This window comes from Microchirus variegatus (assembly GCF_963457635.1).
Source record: "Microchirus variegatus genome assembly, chromosome: 1".
NCBI classification, from domain to species: Eukaryota; Metazoa; Chordata; class Actinopteri; order Pleuronectiformes; family Soleidae; genus Microchirus; species Microchirus variegatus.
In genome coordinates this window covers 35,809,303-35,824,878 of record NC_139802.1, presented here as the reverse complement: position 1 = coordinate 35,824,878, position 15,576 = coordinate 35,809,303, and positions in this window count along the sequence as shown.

Sequence of the window (15,576 nt, the reverse complement as noted above, 5' to 3'; positions counted from 1 at the left end):
AAGCACGTAGTAACGCCTTATTCTACCTCTATTACGGCATGAATTAAGATTTTTCGTACATAAGGTGTTCATATGTGCTTAATGTTTACTAATAAAGGCCTAGTATGCTACTTATATGCATGTTAGTATGCACTTAGTCAATGGTGAATATGTGTTTTACTTCCTTATACACACAGTAACTTTGCTGTGAGCGTAATGCAGTAGCACAAATAAACTGTCAAATGTTTCATGATGCAAGGTCACACTTCTTTTTATACCCACATCATTTCACTGTATGCTCATTTTAGCTGAGGTCCTTTTTTTTATGTTTATACGTGTAAAAAGTTATAGAAAATTAATAGTTCTGTCCCTATAATATAGTTATTTTTGCAACAGTGTACACCTAACATGCTAATGCTAATACCTATATTATATAATACCAAGCTCTTTATTAGTAATCATTAAGCACGTATTAACACCCTATTCTACGTCTATTACGACATGAATTAAGATTTTCCGTACATAAGGTGTTCATACATGCTTAATATTTACTAATAAATGCCTAGTATGCTACTTATATGCATGTTAGTAAGCACATTAGTCAAGGGTGAATATGTTTTACTTCCTTTATCTGTTAGCTACACTACTGATTTGACATATATGTTCATAAAAGGGGGATACAACATAATCCCTAACTTATCCACCAACAGACGGGATATGAACATGTAATCATACTGTTGTTTTATACATTTAAAATATTTGTATGTTTGAAATAAACTACTACTACTACTGTACAGTATATACCATTACTTGACAAACTTAAATGTAATACAATCCAAATCATACTGTTCTTGTTCCACTTCAGGCTACTTAAATACTACTTAACCCTTTAAGGTACTATTCAACTATTTGGTCGACTACACTTTAAGTCACTATATCTCATTGAAAAATGCATCAAGCTGAACTCAACCTGAATGAGCCATCTCTACCATTGCGTCTGTGAGCAGTACGCCTTTACAGCATCCCTTCAAACAGCAAGTGACACAACGAAAATTCACTCACCCTTTGATCACGTATATCGGCGGGACTATTTTGTTGTCAGGAGTTGTGCAGAATTATGTAACTTAATTCAACAAAAATACGTCTTATAAGGATCAACTAACTTTTGCAAAACATGCTCTACCAAATAGAGAAGCTAGCTAATGTTGGTAAAATTAGGGGAGGGAAAGGGTTAGTGTTGTTAAAATGATTACTTTAATTTATTGATCAAGAAATTGCACTTAATGTGACTTCTCTGAATGTTGTACTTTTATTATGAACAGACGTCTCACTGTATCTGAAATATTGTAGGGTCTAATTTAAAAAAATAGATTGATTGATTGATTGATTGTCGTTATTGTTATCATAGGTGAATAAAACATGCAAAGAAATGATTTTTCCTTTACTTTTTTCTTGGTGCGTACCTTAAAGGGTTAAATACTAGAGCTCAATTTCCTAATTATACATTTGTACTTTTCCTTTGATCACATTTTACTGTATTTTTGCAGGATTTTTGTAGTATGACGACTATGTTTATATGGGGAAATAAGCCAGGCTATAAATAGTTCTGTCACTGCTGGGATATTATGTTCAGAAATGATGAGCCAGTTGAGAGTGTTTTTGCCTCCAGGTTTCACATACCACACCGGTGTTCCCACAGATTCCCACTCCTTGTGTGTCTGCTGTAAATTCTGCCTCCAAGCCACATAAAAATAATAACATTTTCAGTTCCTGTTACATCATCATCATCATCATCATCAAACTCAGTCTTTAGATCACATTTAGAATCAATCTAGAGTTTCTTCCAGCTTTACTTCACATGTCTAGAAAGTTTCAGTTTCACTAGAAGTCGTGGAGGGGATGCAACGTCAACACTGAGAGCGCACGTTTGTGCCCGATTCATATTATTCTCTTTTCCTCCCAGGGCAAGTGAAACTGTCAGGGAGTATAGCTGTGGAGTTTCAGCACCTCAGGGCAAAGATTATTTTATTATGAAGCCCACGCACATGCTGGTCCTTCTGCTGGTGTGACTGCCAAATGGCCCGATGCCAAAAGGGGCTAGGTCTCTCGAGGTGCACACAGTGTGGGAAACACTGGCCTAAAAGCGGGGGAAAAAACAGGGAGTGTGTGCAGCTACAATTTTATTGCATAACGTTAAAATAACACTCGTGAAGTGGACGTATAAATGTGTATGGGCATGCAGAGTGTGCGTGTGTGTGTGTGTGAATGATACACCTGTCCCACCGTGATAAATGTGAGATCTACACACGCTCAGCACAAGTCACGGCATAACGTTAGCACATGCAACTCCTGCACCCTCACTGCACACAGTCCACAGGTGTGGTTTCGGGTTGGAAAATCAGAAAGTGCAGAGTGTGCATGTGTGTGTTGTGCTTTATCTGTCATGAAATCAGAGCTTCTGTTTTTGCATGTGATGCTCTCTTTGGATTGATATTTGTTTTGGGGACACACACACACACACACAAATTAAGACCATGAGAAAAAGCTCTAAAATGGATTCTCAAGGTTATAGAAGGGGAAAGACGCCAAGCCAGCAAAACAAACTCTGTCAAAGCTTAATATAGAACCAAAAAAAAAACCCGGGGAAGTTGAAACAAAGTGTAAGAAAACAGAATAATATGTTTGAGATTAAATAGAATTATGAGTGCCCTCTGCAGTGCAAACCCATGGCCTCCCACTGCTGTGGAGTCTGACCTGGAGTATGTTACGATCCCTTTAACTCAGACTCTTTTCCTTCCTTCCCTGGGAGCAGGAACGGAGCAGGGCCAGAGGTTACGATAAAGAGTAGCTCTGTTTGACAAGGGATACATGATGTCATCCTACTATCAGACCTCTGTCTGACCAGAGCATGAGATATGACGCTGGGTTCTCACCCAAGCGGTTACAACAAAAAAGTCCCAATACAGAACTACAAAAATATGATTTTCTATTGTGCTCCAGAACAATGTGGAAGTGTGTCCTCTAGTAACATTTAACACTCGTGTAATGACCCTCATTTCATCAACACAGAACATGTAGTTCTTAGACCGATTTAGTTTTTAAGACTGAGCCCGAATACATCATCATCTGAGGAAACGAGCACTGAGATTACAGAAGTGATTCCTCTCATGCCTTTATTCTTTGTTATGTTGTCCTCAGGCTTTCTCTTTTATTACAGAGATTTTATGTTCTGTTATGTATACATGTAAGTTGTTTTATCCTGTATATCTGCATTTAGTTAGAGATGACGGTGGCGATGACGATGGTGTGTGACTGTGCCTTATGACTGTCTGGCTGTGCTTGTTTACCCGGGGATTTTTGATACGCTCACATGAGGATGCTGATTTTCGGCAGTTATCATTTAAAAATAAATAAAAGCAAATACAGTATGGGCCCACGGTTGGTGTAGTGGTTAGCACTCTTGCCTTTGCAGCAAGAAGACCCGGGTTCCTGGGTTCGAGCCCCATTTGGAACGACTTCGGAACAAGGGCTTTTCTGCAAGGAGTTTGAATGTTCTCCCCGTGTGTGCATGGGTTTTCTCCGGGTTCTCCAGCTTCCTCCCACAGTCCAAAAACATGTGATATGGGGATTAGGTGAATGGGTCACTCTAAATTGACCGTAGGAGTGAGTGTGTGAGTGAATGGTTGTTTGTCTCTATATGTGGCCCTGTGATGGACTGGCGAACTGTCCAGGGTGTACCCCGCCTATCGCCCAATGACTGCTGAGATAGGCACAGCACACCCGCGACCCTCTGGATGAAACGGTAGATAATGGATGGATGGAAATACAGTGTGTCATTAATTAATTCCAATGCAAATAAATGACCACTCAAAGCCATTTACCCAGGACCGGCCCAAGGCATAATCAAACTAATGTATTTGTTTATTTAATTTAATGCTGTATTTTTTACATACAAAAGTCAAAACTTTGTATTACAGGAGTGTATTCTGAACCCCCCCCCCCCTCAAAGATCGTGCACATTTTTAGATTTTCAGACCTTAATATCTTAATATTTTATTTATAAACCGTTTGGTTGTATGTATTGATTCTCTGTGTCGCCAGTAGGGGGAGTTGCTGAGTTTTCCAAATATTAATTGAAAGATTTTTCTGTAAATTTGGAAATCTGGTGTCTGCTTCCATGCAAAAAAAAGTTCTCACATTTAGTTTTACAAGTGTATTAATATTCGTGACAGAGTAGAATAAGTAGAATACCTTTGGTATAGTAGGTGTGTGAATGATCAATAATCATTATTATTGGCAGTAACAGAGGGCCCCAAAATCAAATTTTGCTTAGGGCACCATGGAGGCTTGGGCCGGCCCTGCATTTACCTATTCACTCACATGTTCACCTATGCACAGCACATTTTCTATCACTCATCTTTCACATGCCGACAATATCACATATTACATTATATATTAAGTACACAAAAGGGAGATTAATTTTGATGTACACTCTTCGAAATAAAGGTTCCAAAAGGGTCCTCCTGCAAGGGCTGAGGTTCTACCTGGAAGCATTTGCTTCTGAAAAACCCCTTCCCAAAATAAAGGTTTTTCAAGGGTTCTTGGCAACACTAATGGTTCCAGTAAGAACCATTTTGATCCAGAGAACCCTTTAAAACCCTTTTCCTGAATAAAAGTGTTTTAAAAGGGTTCTTGGTGGAACCCTCCAAAAGGGTTCCAGGTGGAACCTTTATAAAAAGGTTCTACCTGAAGCCAAAAAGGGTTCTCCTATGAGGACAAACCGAAGAACCTTATTTGGTTCTTCTTAGCACTTTTATTTCTAAGAGTGTAGTTTACTGATAACTTTAGTGCAGACATCCTTACATTTTCTCAGTTTTCTTCAATTTGATTGCAGAACTATTTTCCTCAAGGCAAGCAAATCTATCGGATCAATTTACAAACTAAACCAAAGCTCAGAGAAAAGTCCTTGTGCCTAATCTCTGCCGATGGTACTTCACACCTCTGTCTGTAATCTGATGGCCCAGTATTTACCAAAGTGCTCGGGCTGAATTACCCGCTGTTTGTACAAAAGCAGCCCCTCTGTTTGATGACTTGAAGATAAGTGATTGGACAAACACGTGACTTTATCAGCAGGAACATCGACCTCCCTGCGGTGTGTGGAGCCGCTGTTTGTTTTCTCCCTGGAGTAAACGGTCCTGAATCAGACAACAGAGGTCCTCAGGTGTCCAAATTATCACTCTCCTCTGATGGCCTTCACATTCACTTTTTAGCCACAACTCTCTGATGTATGTCAAACATGCCCAGACACTCTCGGTGGTGAGAAAAGAGTGTTACAGATCAAGCACTTCGGGCATCACATCTACTCCCCAGGCTGATCAGCACATGAAGAGCACACAGAGCTGAACATCAAAGCGGCAGTGTGAAAACCTTTGTCCTATATCTAAATATTAAAGAATACAAAGGAAGGGTGTGGTAATAATCCTACATAGGATTATAATACTCATTTTCCATCACAGATTTTGTATTTGAATCCTATCTTTGTACAATCATTTCTCGAAGAAAGGGTTTTTCAAGGGTTCTTGGTAACACTAATAGTTCCAGTAAGGACCATTTTGATCCAGAGAACCCTTTAAAACCCCTTTCCTGAATAAGGGGGTTTTAAAAGGGTTCTTGGTGGAACCTTTATAAAAAGGTTCTACCTGGAGCCAAAAAGGGTTCTCCTATGAGGACAAGCCAAAGAACCTTATATGGTTCTACTTAGCACTTTTATTTATAAGAGTGTACAGTATAAATGTGTTTACAACTCTGGATAGATGTATTAGACATTTTGTACTACATCCTACTGTGTGTTTGTGTGTGTGCATGTTTTTCTATCCTAATGGGGACCACAAAATGTACAAATCTATCTTTGTCGGGACACTTTGACACTTGTGGGGACATTTTGTTTGGTCCCCATGAGGTTACAAGGCTTTTTTGTTGTGATGGTTAAAGTTAGGGTAAGGAGCTAGGGAACACATTGTGTCTAAAAGGTTAACTCACATAGGGAGAAAAACATGGTTGTGTGTGTGCATGTCTGCAATAGGCTGTGAGGATTGAACAAATTTAGTTTCAAACCGATCTTTAAAGGGCTTTTTGAGGGTGACGACTTGTTTACTTATTTATAATTGGGTTAGGGTTAGGTATGAGGGAGACGGAATGCATTGTCTTTGAGCGTCCTCACTAAGTATGCTGTATAAGAGTGTGTGTTTGTGTGTGTGCATGTGCAAACCTATCTTTGCGAGGACATTTTGGACTATTTTACCATTGCTCTCATTAGTGTGCAATAAACCAAGTAGATCAAAAGTGATGCAGCAGAAGTAGAGGTGGTCTTGTTTCTTACACCAGTTTTTCCCTGCCTATATTTCTGCCAGCCCAAAAGCTTTTTCCTCACATAAAATCTGAAACTCAATATAATTGTTAACTCGCAGCTGATGGAAAAAAGTTATTTTTGCTGATGCTGGTTCATCAGTCAAAGATTTGGATAAATCAAATGTTTGACATGATAACACGGGGGATGGCTTTACGATGCTTCTTGTGAAGTATGTGGCTGTCAGCACAAAATGTCATTGCAGTTCAACAGCTGCTGAGCCAAAGGACACGACAACAGCAAATATGCTTTAATCCCCTAAGCCCCACTAAGTGTGGCGAGTGTCTCAACCTATAAGAAAGTTTACAACGTCCAACAAATATGTTGCCAAGCCTGTGCTGTGCAATCATGTGTCCTATTTGCCGCCGGGTTATTTGTATATAACTTAAAGACATCCTTGCATAGGTTTAAAAAAAAAGAAAAAGAAAAAAAAGTCAGTAAGAGCTGTTGTAATTAGTTTTGGATCATGTGAAGAAGAGAAAATGTCAAACACGTCACAACACTTTCTGTATTTAGTGTTGGTCTGTTGTAGCACATAGGTACGATGCCATGTTGACTTGGACAGCATGGAGCCGGGCCCTTCCTGTGTCCCATTGTCCTTTGGCAAACATGCTGACAACACACGCACACACACACACACACACACGCGCACACACACACACACACACACACACACACACACACACACACACACACACACACACACACACACACACACACACACACACACACACACACACACACACACACACACACACACACACACACACACGCACACACACGCACACACTTCCCCCACCTATATGGCCCAACGTGAGAAAAGTGCAGGAAATGGCCTCAAATTCACAACCTTGTGACAGACAACTGGAGAAACACTCACTTCATCTAAATACGGCCTTTGGGGAGAAACACTGGCTGAGGATATAAACACTGCAGCAGGTCAGTCAGTTGGCCTTATAGGACCACTGATCCAATCCATAATAGCTGCCGTCACGATCTAGACAGGGTTGCACAGCAGGAGGCCTGTGCTCTTCTGTCCTCCTGTCTCTGTGTCTGTCTGTCTGCAAGCTTTTCATGTCCAAACCACCCCGTCTCACCCATTTCTTAGTCTGTCACTGGACACTCATTAGCCCACTGAACCCTCAGCTGCCCAGAACCCATTTCGCCAGTAAAAACAAAAGGTAGAAGAGTTAATGTGACATCCACCACACCAACCGATTTCCTGCAGACTACTCACAGCCAAGAGAGGAGATAAATGGGATGAAGACACAGCCAGTGGGACTCAGTAGGATAGTGAGTCAAGAAGCTCCGTGTCTACGTGCGCAGGTGTGCTCGTAAAACAAAGATTGAGAATATTCAAGATGAAGTGCAGAGGTATTTGTTCAAGTGGGGGGGGGATTTACTGATGAGATTAGGCGCTGAAGATCTGTTTAGAGGATTTGAGGGTGTGGAATGTAAACAAGGCGCCAGAAGACAGAAAAGACTTGTGTGAGAGAGTAGATTCAAACAACCCCCCCCCCCCCACACACACACACACACCTCCACCATTATTCTTTACTCATCTGTCGCACTAAGTGAGGCTCAGGAACTGTGTGTGAGTTAAAGAATATATACTGTACATATAGTCTATTAAAGTAGGAAGCAACAAAAACCACTGAACAACCAAACTACAGTGTTTGCACACAGTCATGCTTTTTAATTAAAGATACTGTGGGGCTGTTTATATGTTATCACTAATTGAATGTTTATGTTCTTCTTGCACTTAAGAGAACAATGACAGTGAAAAATGTCCTCCCCGGGTACCCATACATCACTTGATGCTGGCACTAATGGACACTAATGGATGCCAGTATGCTTTTTCCCTCTCTGTCTGTGAGAGGAGGCCAAGTTTAGGGAGGCACAGAGACAGTTCTGCCAAATGAGGGAGAAAATTACTCAATTAGAAAAAGCAACGACAATGTCAGGCCTGTGTTGTCAACACCATTTTCTATTCATAGAGAGTGGAGACACAAAGTGTTTAGAAATGTATTAGAATACAAATGCTTCCATAACATATAGATATATTACAAAGTCAAAATTGGGACAGACTAAAGGGGAAAATCAAAAAGTCAGAGGTTATGAACGAGTACAAACACACAAAGTAAAAGAAAAACATTTAGAAAATGTATTAAGATAAGAATAATCAATAACGTACAGAAATATCCAGCCTTCACGTATCCATACACTAAGGGCATGCTGGGTTCCAGTTGGAGGGGGAATATCTGGTATCCAGGGATCATCTAATGTATCTTCTGTTTATTCTAGGGCCAACCGGATACAGCCTAAATGTGGAGAAATAGTGAAACATTTACATTCACAACATGAGCTGGTACCCAGGAGTGTGTGGATCAGTGCCAGGCCTCAGTGTCAAAACATATGATTGGTTCCAGGCACTGCGTGATTCTGTGTTTGCTTGACAACATCGGGAATCTGGACTATGGTCTGCGATGGTGACTGCAATGCCGTGTCCGTGTGTGAGCAAGAATAGGACACACAGATGCTGAGATTCCCACTTACCTCCCAGTTCCACGTTCATTACGAATCCATCCAGAGTGAAATGAATGTTAAGATGCTCCGCATTAACCCTGAGAGTGACAGAAGCAGCCTCAGCTGTCCGTGGTATCACTTTCCATCCAAATGGTATGGATGGGGTCTGACAACTGTCGCCCTGACCTTGCTTCACAACCACTCTCTCAAGACTCACTGGACTCTCTGGGGCCGGGTGGGACAACATTACCGACTATTGCCTCTCCAACAACACAGTCACGTGCCAATGACAGAGATGGAGTCACAATAGAAACATGTCATGTCACTGACATGTTAGGATGTCGGCATGTCTTCAAGTAGGTTTATATTTAAAAATAACTCTCGCATGTCACCTTGAATTAAAAACGGAAGGGGACAACTAGTGTGACTGAAACTGCTGCCAGATTTATTGGCTGATTTACAAGCCACAACCCATTCAAATGAACGACAGAGATAAGTCATGTACTTTCTTCTTCATAAAGAAGCAAATTACTGCACTCTACCCACTCATCTTCCATCTACCGTCATTCTCAGCTTACTATCTGCTTACATTATGAGATGATGTTATCTTCACAGTAGTTTATTCTTCCTTCTACTCTGCTTCCTTTCCCATCTTGTTACTATTCCTTACAGCCATGACAACATCTCTGTTTGGCCTTACTTTAGCACATTGTCCACAGAGCCACTGTATTTGCATGCTAACAGATGTGGATCAGAATAGGGTGCTACAGGAAAAGCCAAGGTCATAAGGATTCCTTGAATGTCCATGAATGAATCCACCTTAATCCGTCCAATACTTGTTGAGATATTTCAGTCTCAGACTGAGACAATCATTGCTGCCAATTTGAGGACCAAATTGGCTGCTCTCTTGAGATGGAAATTCACGTTGAGTTTTCCTTGAGTCCGTTCGTTGTTGTCTGGCTAATCAGATAGATCAGAGGTGATCAGTCTTGTATAAAGTACCTGAGTGATACTTGGGTAAAAGTAGTAGAAGTATCTTACCAGAAAATGACTTTGGTAGAAGTTGAAGTCACTTTTCTTAAAGTATATGACATTTACTGTACTTAAGTATGTAGGGTTATAGGGTTAGGGCTAACCATATCAGACAATATTCTGACATAAAATGTACCTATGTTTCAGAAGTAAAAGTATCAAAAAAGTGAGAAGTTAAGATTGAGCAATTGTAGCTCAACGAGTTGTCTTACAACTGGAAGGTTGTGGGTTCAATTCCTGGCTTTGTTAGTCTATATGTGTCCTTGAGCAAGACACTTAAACCCATGTTTCAGCATGTGAATGGGTGAAAGATCATCAAGACTAAAAAAGCGCTATGTAATTACCAACTCTTCTTTTTCTGATTTTATTTGGTACACTCTTAGAAATAAAAGTGCTAAGTAGAACCATAAGGTTCTTCGGCTTGTCCTCATAGGAGAACCCCTTTTAAAAAAAAATTCTTCAGGAAAAGGTTTTTCAGAAGCAAATGGTTCCAGGTAGAACCTCAGCCCTTGTAGAAGGACCCTTTTGGAATCCTTATTTCTAAGAGTGTAACAAAGATAGTTAAGTGGAGTAAAAGTACACAATTAATTAGGAAATGTGGTGGAAAAGTTACTAGAAATACAAATAACAAAGTAAAGTACAGATAATTATTTGTACTTTGTTACATTACAACACTGGAGGTGATAGGAGCCCTTAATCCTGTTTATTACAGACATAACAGTCGCTGTTGCACTAGAGCAAATTGAGTTAGAAGCCTACATGTCAGATTTGTGCAGCAAACATGAAAAGTGGATGCTTCTTGTTGACTCTGAGCTTTCATTTTAAAAGCTACCATTATCTGCAGAGAGCGAATACCAACCAGAAGCCACCAATTAATGCCAGATATGTGTCTTCACATTAAACGGGGATCTGATATCCGATCGAGGCTACAACCAAGGCCAAGTGGAGGGGGCAAGACGAAAGAGGGAAAAGTCCTCATGGGGATGCTGCGTGGTGTGTGAAGCAGTGGCCTGCATGCTGTCGGCCAGCCGCCTGAGGGGGAGGCACATGGTGCCAACAGCTGCCATGGTGAAACGCTAACCCCTCTAAATGCCCCGTCCAGTAAACAACGCTGGACTGAACACATGCCAGTGGTGGAGCCTGGGTGAGGAAAGGGTGAGTGGGGCGACCCAGCTGACGCCGTGGAGAAAGGAGAATTGACCCCTGTGAAATAGCTTATTAAAGTGTGGTGGTCACCATTCTGGGGGGCCAATGCGGGACAGAGTGAGGGAAACTCAACACCGTCTTTGGCAAACTGAACGCCGTGCAGGCCACAAGCCACAGACAGGAAGCCCCCCAGATGCAGGAGATACTTTTATTAGATGTATTTACACAGACAGTGAAGACCACATTGCTGAAATACTGATGACAGATGCTTTTATTTTCTCTGCTGATGGCGAAGGGCGACCCATGCTGAGTTTATTTTTGTTTCACAATTGGATGATTGGACGATGGGCCGCAACAGGACTGTGTTTTTGATCCCCTAAATATAATATATTCAGACCCATGCATATCTTCGTTTACCTTTTAAAGTGACAAATGAACTACACTATTTGTGAAGACGGTGGAGCTGCTGAAGGTTCCCATGCTCCCAGGCCCCCTAGGGAGTGGCAGGAACAGATGTGACGTCTACACTCCTCTACTCTGCCTGTCCCTTCTACACTCAGCCTCTTCCTCTGACGCTTGTAAAACAATCCATCTTCCACTTGTAAAAGCATTACTTCGTAACTCTCACTTAAATACACGAAAATAAGATTATCTCTCAGTTTTTAATGCAATCCAACCCCAGAGCACGAGAGTAATCTAGTAAGTGCCTTTCAATCTGTCATTTCATTTTGCCCCCATCACTGCTGCCCACGAGCATTAACACACTCTGAATAAAACAAAGGCAACACACTTACAGAAACTTTTAGATCAACACGACCATCAGTGTTAATACTCATTTTCTTAATTCGCCACAAAAGGCATAACTATTTACTAATCAGCATGCTTAAGATGAGGAATTTTACTCTGTTTTTTTCATCTTTGTCTCCAGGCAAGCCAGCTCACAGTTCACTGTTTTCTCATGATTGATCATCCAAGCAACAACGCCCCCGTCTGGTGGTGTTTTCATGCACCGAAAGGGTAAGCCGAAAGTCTGGCTGCTGCTGACTAATCATTTCTCAAACATACATAAGCCTCCTTGATGTGAAATTGTTTGTTTTTTTTCCACAGCAAATTCATTTGTGTACTTAAAAATACTTCACCTCCATGGTTTAGTGCAAACTGTCTAATTGGCTTCCTTATCCGTTACTAGTGACACCTGACAAAAATACATGGCCTACTGAGGAAAAGACCAACACCACTACTTTAATTTGCAGCTGCAGATGCATTGGTGCTTGCTATTTATTTATTAGCATGTGAGAATGAAATAAATCTACTCAATTGATGATGCAGATCTACAAGATCCATCATTATATCACAGTGACAAATAGGAAGGTAATAGTACATGAAACCACATTTTCTCCATTGTGACCACATTCAAATAAGCACCTTAATGCCAAAGTATTGATCCAACAATAACACCATACAAGACTGACAGGTCGTCTAATTGGCCTTTTTCACAGGAGCCGTTGATTGTGACATGTTAAGGAAAAGCACAGGTGTAACAGGTGTTACCATTAACAACGGCTCTGTTCATTAGGATGGACTGATAACATTGAACCAGCAGGCAGAGCCCGAGACTGTTTTGACAGGTGAAAATAATCAACGTCTGTGGAAAAACATGTTCTTATTCGCCTGTCAATGTAAAGTGCTTCCTCGTTTTTTACAATTTTTAAACTGCTGTTTTTATTTGTTTTTCTTGTATGCGGTGGAAGACTTATTCAATCACTGGCTAAGTATATAAGAGAATGCAGGGTGTGAGAGGCTGAACACCGGTCTATTGTGAAGAGATTCTCTGATAGGAGGTGCTCTGCCTTCAACATAATCTTTGCATCCGGTGGTTAAAAACCAGGCCTGCACCTGCCCTTGCTATCTTTTCTGTCACTCCAATAACAACAAGTGTGTGCATGTGTTCCAGGTATTATTCATTATGTGGGGACCTAAATGTGTTTACACAGTCCTCTTTATGGGGAAAAGAGTCCCCATAATGTGAAGCATTACTTAAGGTAAAGACATGTTGTATAGTTAAGGTTAGAAATGAATGTAATGTCCTCTGAAGTCATGGAAACCAGACTGTGTGGGTGTGTATATTGTATTTATCACTTCTTTGGTCCATTTTCTAGCATAAACATTGACCCTTTCAGGACCAGTCACTCTAATGATCCTAATGAGGAAGGACCTTATTTCTGAAGAACTTCAGAAAATTTTGGACTAATGGAGAAACCCAAAAGAAGAAGATTTAAACGATGGTTAGGTTAGAGTCCCTATCTCAGTCATCACACACCTGCCACATTTGGACAGATGAGTGCTTGAATATGTCCCTCACCAAGGATGTAGTCTACTCAAAGTCATAGATCATATAACAGAAAAAAACCCAGTTCTCAGCTTCATATCATGGGGCTTATCAGGAGTTTAGATAGTGGTTAACCAAACATTGCCCACTCTCCAGGATTTTCCTGTAAACATGGCCCACTCTTTGTCATTAACGGCAAAGAGTGCACAGAGTCTCTGAAGACAAACGCTGTCACTTTAACCACTTTAACCCCAGGAAGTGATGCGGGCCACACACACACTGCTGGTTGATTAAACAATGCATTGCACACAGTGCCTTTTTATTCATCTGAGAATTTTGTTTGACCTTTTTAAAAAAAATTGGTAATCCCACAAACTGTACAAGACATTTGATTGTAAATATTTCACTATATTACCAAGGCTTCAAGTAAATATGACTCAACACCTCTGTTTGTACTATGATGGGAAAACCAGTGGGGTTTTAGGTGTAAACGTGAAGGTCTGTTCCAACCTGCCTCGCAGCCCGTATTCTCCAGGCACCGCTGTAGTGGGAGGGTTTGGTTTCGGTTGACAAGTCTGAGCAAAAGTAGAGGAAAAGGAAGCGTGTGAAGAAATCATAGAGGCACATGGTTGTGGTATGGTGGGTGTTTGCACGCTGCACTAAGACCCTGTGTGTTCTCTCATTTTACGACATGACCACAGGTTTTCATACTGGTTATTTCCATTACCGTCAGAAGTAGGTATACACATACCACAACCTGTAGCTCAAAGCCTTATTGCTCATGGTGAGGGAGTAATGAAAACTAATCATCAAACATTTTCATATTACTCACGGGTCTATTCGTCTGCCTGTATTGTCCACTTACAACATGATATTAATCGATTTATTAGCATGTAAAAACTACTCTAAACAAGGGTTTCTCACTCCTGGTCCTGGGGAGCTACACTCCTGCATGTTTTAGATGTTTTCCCTGCTCCAACACACCTGATTCAAATAAATGGGTCGTTGTTAGGCTTCAGCAGAGCTAACTGACCAGCTGAACATTAGATATATATTATATTAGGTGTCTTTGAGCATGCAAAACATGTCCTTTTTATTGGACATATTTTGCCTGGAGCATGGTATTACTATTTTCAACCGCATTTGTGATTTTTCGAGGAAACCATTCCTCAGAATCACATTCTTATTTCCGCTTTTCAGTCTCACCCAATGTCTCTGCCAAAAAGGTGTATATTAATGAACTTCTACCCGTTGCTATAAACAAATAACTAACTGCAAAGATATATATATAAAGGGTTAGGGTTAGGGTTATATGGGTTAGGGTTAGGGTTAGCCCTAACCCTAACCCTAACCCTGTATATATATATATATATATATATATTTAAAAAAGTAGGCCCAGCTAGTGTCCAAACACATAGTTAATATGATCCAATGTGAAAACCAAATTGCAATAATTCATATGTATTGTATAAAGAATATCAGAGATGTATATTTTGTGAGTTTTAATCAGGCTGTTTAACTTCAATGATATATTAGTTGATATATAGCGACCCCCAGTGGACAAACAGCATTTCCAGCAAATGCCATAAAGGGGATTGTAGGAGCCTCAAAACCAGTGGTGACAAAACACAGGAAAATAGTGATGTGACTTGGTGGACTTACTGAGGACATATCCTCCCACCCTTATTCATGGCGTTATTATGAATTGCTTGTGTCCAACTTTTCATGGAAATTAACAAACACATTAGTGAACACTTTATTAGCCGTACACATACTTATTTGTGAAGTTCAACAATGTGCAATGTTTAAAATCATTCAGTTAATATACCGTAGGTCAGGATCTTGGACTTATTGTGCAGTATAAAACAACATCCAGAGAGAGGCAGTCCTTTTGATGAAAAAAAAATAAAAGAGAATGCTCACTTTGAAAACCACTTAACAACTGTGGTGATAAGAAGAACATCCCAGCTCCAACAAACTGACAAATACAGACAACCAAGTCATTTTCCAATCCTCTCAGCCAAGAGTGGAAATCCAGGGCTGCCATGTGTAGAGTTTCACCAAAACTGGACAGCTGAACAGTTTCTAGTTTTGTGCACATCGATATCCACTGTCTTATTTTAAACATCCGGAAAGATGTGACGAGTGACAAGGATTA